Raw genomic sequence first — 7,176 nt, forward strand, 5'->3', positions numbered from 1 at the left:
GACTACTATAAGACTTTATTTATATCATTTTTACTCTCAAAGATTTTACCATAGCTATTTCCATTGTGATTATGTTTCCAATCTCAATTCTCACGGATAATTTAAATTTGAGTTTCCCAAGGTTATCCTATAAATGCATGTTTAAAAAATCCTTGGTCTCTTGGCAAATTAACTTTAACACATCACCTCCTGCATTTCATTACATGGATTAAGCTTGAAAAATGGAGAACAGCTGGTCTTTGCTTCTCAACGACATCCTCCCCTACTCTTCTCCAGGCAAAATTACCACAATTCCCTTAGCCTCTCATCCCACATCCAATTTTCTTACATTTAAATCACTCTGCTGATCACCATGGCCCTCCTCAAATTTCCTCACCTCTCTGTTATGTGAAGCAGTCATAATTTATTAACCAGTTTCACTCAGTAATGAAGCAGCTGCCACTCACTGCCCCCCACCCCCATGTACAAGAACAAGCTCATACAGAAGACCTGAGGTATGGAAGTAATAATTTTCAGCTAGTCTTAAAACTCATACACTTCTTTGTATTCCCATCCTTCAGACTGAGGGTGGATGTGGCACATACAATATGCCAAGACAGTCCCTCCTTTACCAGCCTTGAACTGCTCTCCACTATGTTTCTAATTCTGCTGGGATACAGGCTGAGCAAAGCAGACATGTAACTCTAGTACTGCTATGCTAATTGGAGAGATAAATAACAATGACCATGAACTGTAATTATGAGGAAAAAGAGAAAGCATTAGTGCTGAGAAGAAAAATAGAGCAGAGAAAAGGCAGTGTAGGTCGAGGGCATGAGAGGTAAGAAAAAGAGTGATTTCTTTCTTTCCTATTGGTAAGGAGAAAAATGTCTATATCTGTAATAATATAATAATAAAGCTGATAAAAGCTAATGTTGTTTGAGTGTTGATGAGGTCTTCATGCAGTGATTCAATTGCATGAGCTCCTTGGAACCTCACAAAGATTTAACCAAGCAGACACAATTACTAGTTCTGTTCCCAGTGCAAAGAAAGAGGCTTTATAAAGTTATCCAGAGACTCAGTAGCCAAGACTGGAAGGAAAATCAGGTCTTTTATGAGTCTAGAGGTAATTTCTTAACCCCCACATGGTGCTGTTGGGCTAAGAGTAGGAAAGGATATTCTCTGCTTTTTTCTTTAGTTCTGAGAAACAATAATCATTAAAACTAAAGCTTTTCCCTCGGAAGATAATCTTCACTCTTCCCAGAAGGTGAATTCATAGCTGTCTTTTATGACTCAAGCATTTCCTTGGGGATCTCACCCCATCATCAACTCTATGCAGCTTTATAGAATGTTCCTCCAAACTCCAATAGTACCCTCCCTGAGATTATTAAACACCATTTCTTTTTTGCAGTGTGAGACCAATCCAATGCCTTTAAAAGAATGGTCTCAATTGTTATGGGCAATTTGCCTGGCTGCTGAGCTTGTTCATCTTGGCTGCTTCAGGAACCAATATGGAATGACCCTACCCAGTACAAACAGGATCAGAAGCAAAGGGCTCAATATCTTGAGTTAAATATTTTATCTCCTTGACTCATGTGAGTCCTAGGATGTTAGAAAATTGAAAAGGGGAAAATGAAAGTCCAGTTAAAAACCAACACATGCTTTTATGACTGGGATGTCTCTTTCTTGATAAAATGGATAATACAATTTTTCAGAGATGGGAATTTCTCCATTTAGGACTTAGTTTTAGCTATAGGAATTTCCTGCTGATCTTTCCATTGATTATACAAAGCTTGTGTAGACTGCTCAAAACAGTCTTCAGCATTATACTGTCAGCATTATTCCATCAGCCATGAAGGCCTGTATTGAACATAGGATTGAGGTTGGTATAGTGGGAATCTCTCATAATACCACCAGACCACAGAACAGATAAGGTTGATGTAGTGAAACCACACTAGCTCCTGAGTATGTGTGTGTGTGTGTGTGTGTGTGTGTGTGGGTTGCCCTTAAGTACTGAAGTGACATTGGCAATGTTTATGATATTAGATTCATTTTATCAGTATGGGTAGATAGTTTGGGGTTCCCTGATATCCTGTGTAAAAAGTACGGGTATTAAAGAACTCATGATCTAATCCATCAATAATTTTGTTCTCTAATGTGACATGGATCTTGCGTCTTGCTATGTCCATGATGCTGGTCCTCAAAGGTGCCTCTGCAGCTCTGTAGTTTGTTCTAGGTTTTTGGTGCCCACTGGTCTTTGTCCCTTTGGTTCCTTTGGTTATCCTGCTATATGCTGCTTCCATGCTGACTTCAAGGGACAGGCGAGGAGTCAGACTGCATCCACCTGGGCTGGAGTACAGAGTCAAAGAAGGAGTCCTCCATGCCCCTACATAAATGTAAGTGCTCTCAACACTCCTAGCCAGTTCCATGACCTCCATGGTGGCAACTTATGTAGGTAATTTTGAATGACTAGTTGAACTGAAGTATATTATTAAGCACCCTTGGCCTTCCCTTCAGTTTCCACAGTAATAAGGTCATGGCCAACACAAGATCTGTTGATCTTGACCTTCCCATTTCAGGCTCTTGACCACTTACTTGGTTCTTTGACCTCTGCCCTTTTTCATATTCCTGCTTCTGTAATCTTCACTTTTCTGCCATTCACCCCAATTTATTTCCATCTCCTTGAGACCTCACCACTACCCACAGACTCTCCAATCCACTCACTTCACAACAGGGCTTCTCAGGAAGGAAAGTGAATGCTTCTCTTCTCTAGAGAGGTCTTTCAGCAAAAACTCATCCCTCTGCCTTATGTTCTGTTCCTCTTCACAGTACTCACAACTCTGAAGCTTTGAATTTGTACACTGGGCTTGACTTGCTTGGGCTTGACTTTTGTAAGTTTACAATATTCTGCTTTCTTTCTGTAGGAGACAGTCAGGCTCATTATGTTGAAATAATGTTTGCTGCTTAAAAGTTCTCATATAGAACCTTGAGCTCTTCAGAGGAAAAATACCGTATAAATCCAATAAAGAATGAATACATAAATAATAAGAGCTGGTCAACAGAGTCTGGTGAGATTTTTGTTACTATGTAAGACATCCTATAAATAACCATTTTTCAAAAGTCTTATTAAAAAAAGGAGATTACCAGATATTTTCCTTTTCTCCAGGGAATAAAAGAAGACTAAATGAGTTGGAATTGTAGTGAAAGGAATTTGGGCTCTATAGTTTGTTTTTACAAGGTTATTACATTTAGGTAGTTCTGGCCAGTGTGTGAGTATCATTAAAAATGGACTGATGAGCCAATTACCCCGCAAATGATGTTAATCCTTCTTTTCACATGCTGATCTCCACAGAGTGGGATTTTTTGTCATGTGCTGGATGCTTCTGTGAACAAGGAAAAGACAACTATGCTAAATTCCATTTCTTTTTTTTTAACAAGAGTTGGATTGGTATTGTGTTGCAAGCATAGGGTGCCTGAGAAAAAGTACCAGCCACCCAGTATATTTCAAGCCTGGTTTAACTTTTTGAGTTTGGACAATGAATTAATTTGTCCTCTTAGAAAAAAAAGTGTTTTTTCTCTTAGAACAAATTCCTTCATCTTTTTTAAATATATATAAAAATCTTTATTTAAGCAGCATAATTACAAGCATGATTGTAGTTGGGTTTCAGTCAAAAACAGAACACCCCCCTTCACTAGTGCCACATTCCCACCACCAATGCCCCCTCTGTCCTCATCTTGAATTTGAAGATGGCATTGCCATCTGTTAGGATGATCCACTTTGGTATATCCACTGGAGGTTCACTCAGATGATCAGGAAGTTTGGGCTTCCAATCAGCTTCTAGGCACTGACCATGAAGGAACCCCCTGATTGCTTTGTTGATCACACTCTCTTCTTTATTGTCCAGTGTCCAGACCTGTTAGCTCTGTCTCCCTGGGGTTGCATATCACACCTGCGTTTTCCCTCATTTACTCTTTCCCTGTTGATGGGTCAAAGACCATTGGGGTCTCACCCTACCATTTTGTTCTTTTGCAGGTTATCCACGTGGTATAATCTCTGTGATCTTCTTTCTGTCTTCATCTTTTATCATCTGAAGTCTAGATGGAACATCCTTCCCAAATGCAATAACAATAACATTTTTCTATTGTTTCTATTTGTAGTTAATATAGTAACCTAAATTTGCCCTGTCACAGTATGAATGAGTCTGTAGAGATGATTAGTATTTGAGAAGAACATATTTGACCATGAATACTCAAACTTGTTTGATGATCACTTTTATTTATTCTATACATTTGCTTTCATTCTCTACTCTCACCAGACTGTGATCCATGTGGGGCTGCTAAATGGACCATTGACCATATTGATTTGTCCTTTAACCCCTCATCATGTTTGGCTTTATTGACTGAATTAGGGTCTTGCTTCTGATTTATAGTGTAAATGACTCTTGGTAGTACAGTTAGATTATCCTTTACAAAAGTAAACTGTATTTACTTGTTACTTATTGCCCCAAACACTCAGATCATATAAATTATCCAACATTAATATAAAGTTTACATGAGCACAAATACAATTTTCTCTTTTTACTTATAAAATTAGTTGTACCAATTCTCTCTCAGATTTGGTATTGAATGTTCACATGATAAAGTTTAAAGATATGCCCTAGAATAGAATCTCCTTAGTGTACAAACAAGTCCTTTGGGGAGCTTGTTAAAAAGATTCTGATTCAGTGGACTTTAGAGTTGTGGCACTAAGAAGTTTGTGCTAATTAGATGGTTGTGCTAATTCTTCTTGTTTATGGACTGTATTTGAAGAATCAGGATCTTGAAGGATAAAATAGCCTCCATAGTGACTGTAGTTATGGCATAAATCCTAGAGGAGTAGTTTTGCCACTTACAGGTACCTTTCTCACTGCCCAAGCACCACTGAATTTAGTTTTTGAGATTGACTGATGCTGGTAGGTGTGGTGGTTTGGGGCAGAGACCAAACACCATCTATCCTAAGACCCTTAGCTTGAACTGGTGAGTCTAAATGTTATCAGGAGTGGCCACTGTGCCTCATGAGCACTGTTTGGGAAAGCCCCCTTTGTCAAATGCCTTGTGGAATATATAAAATAAAGTACACGGTTTTGATTTGCATCTCCCTGATGATTAGTGATATGGGGCATTTTTTCATGTGCCTTTTAGACATTTGTATTCCTTTCTTTTTTTTTTTTTTTTTTGTCAAAGTGTCTGTTCAGTTCTTCTCCCCATTTTTTGATGGTGTTAGATGATTTTTTTCTTGTAAAGTTGTGTCAGTGCCTTGTATATTTTGGATATTAACCCCTTATCTGATGGGTATTGGGTGAATAGTTTCTCCCACTCAGTAGGTGGCTCTTGTATCCGAGGCACTATTTCCTTTGAGGTGCAGAAGCTTCTCAGCTTAATATAGTCCCATCTATCTATTTCTGCTTTCACTTGTTTGGAGAGTACTGTTTTCTCTTTAAAGATAACTTTAGTCTCAATGTCATGGAGCTTTTGACCTACATATACTTTATGGTTTCAGGTCTGATATCTGGGTTTTTAATCCATTTGGATTTTACCTTTGTACATGATGTTAACTGGAGGTCTAAGTTTGCTTTTCTACAAATGGCTAGTTGTAAAACAACAATGAGGTACCATCTCACGCCACAGAGATTGGCACACATCAGAAAGAATGAGAACAAGTAGTGCTGGTGAGATTGTGGAAGAAAGGAACTCTTATTCACTGCTGGTGGGAATGACGTCTAGTCCAACCTTTGTGAAAAGCAATATGAAGATTTCTCCAAAAGCTGTAAGTTGAGCGCCTATATGATCTAACTATACCACTACTAGGGATATATCCTAGGAACACAAAAATACAATACAAAAATTCCTTTCTCACACCTATATTCATTGCAGCACTGTTTACAATAGCCAGACTCTGAAAACAACCTAGATGCCCCTCAATAGATAAATGGCTAAAGAAACTATGGTACATATATACAATGGAATATTATGCAGCCATCAGAAAAGATGAAGTCATGAAATTTTCCTACACATGGATGTATATGAAATCTATTATGCTGAGTGAAATAAGTCAGAGGGAGAGATATAAACACAGAATGGTCTCACTCATCTATGGGTTGTGAGAAAAATGAAAAACATTTTTGTAATGATTCTCAGAGACAAAATAGAGGAGGACTGGAGGGTCCAGCTCCCGACATGAAGCTCACCACAGGGATTGTTTAGTGCAGTCACAGAAATAATTACACTGAGTACTGTCATAACAAAATGTGATTGAATGAGGGAAGTAGAAAGCCTGTCTAAAGTACAGGCCAATGTGGCATGGGGAGTAAGGACACTTGGGATATTGGTGATGGGAATGTTGCACTGGTGAAGGGTTTTATATATATAAAATAAAATAAAAAAAAGAAAAGATAAGGCCTCCCAATGCTTACCATAGGCTGTGTTCTTTACACTGTATAGAAGAGGAGGTACAGTAAATGCTCCCCATATTCACCTCAAACCAGGCTCTTTGCTTGGTCTGTATTGTGAATGGGGGAACAAAAAAAAAGTACACTGTGGGGCCAAAGAGATATCATGGAGGTAAGGCATTTGCCGTGCATGCAGAAGGTTGGTGGTTCAAATTCCGGCATCCCATATGGTCCCCTGAGCCTACCAGGAGCGATTTCTGAGCATAGAGCCAGGAGTAACCCCTGAGTGCTGTCAGGTGTGACCCAAAAACCAAAAAAAAGTCCATGGCTTACAAATTGTATTAGGCAATGCCAACAAAGCGGGACTCATGTGGCAGGTAAATGACATCATATATCATTCAATAAACATTTATTAAAGTTATATAATTGTGACATAAACAATCCTTCATAGAGACTGGTGGTTTCAAGATAGGTTTACTTGTGATTATTAGAATGCTTGCTGGTTTTTAAAACATTTCTTGAGGTGTTAAAGTAAAGTTTAGACAACTATTTTACTTGCTGATAAAATTGTTGACAAATGTACCATTGATTTTCACAGAAATTCTACTTTACTGCATAGCAATGATCGATTGAGAGCCAAGAAACATCAAATCCTAGAGAATATGGCATTGGCTTAAATTATGAATCATTTACAAAACAATGATCATATATAGATTTATTCTTAATTATAGAAATGAGGCATAATAATATTTATAGCTTGCAAAGCAGGTTT

General features: G+C 38.2%; 1 non-coding gene across 1 annotated transcript; it reads left to right on the top strand.

Moving 5' to 3' along the window:
• Positions 1-6,411: 6,411 nt before the first annotated feature.
• LOC126005247 (small nucleolar RNA SNORA51) lies at positions 6,412-6,539 on the top strand. The gene has a single exon (XR_007494415.1). It is a non-coding gene; the product is annotated as a small nucleolar RNA SNORA51 (small nucleolar RNA).
• The last annotated feature ends 637 nt before the right edge of the window (positions 6,540-7,176 follow it).

The sequence above is a fragment of the Suncus etruscus genome, chromosome 3 (genome assembly GCF_024139225.1).
Source record: "Suncus etruscus isolate mSunEtr1 chromosome 3, mSunEtr1.pri.cur, whole genome shotgun sequence".
Lineage (NCBI taxonomy): Eukaryota > Metazoa > Chordata > Mammalia > Eulipotyphla > Soricidae > Suncus > Suncus etruscus.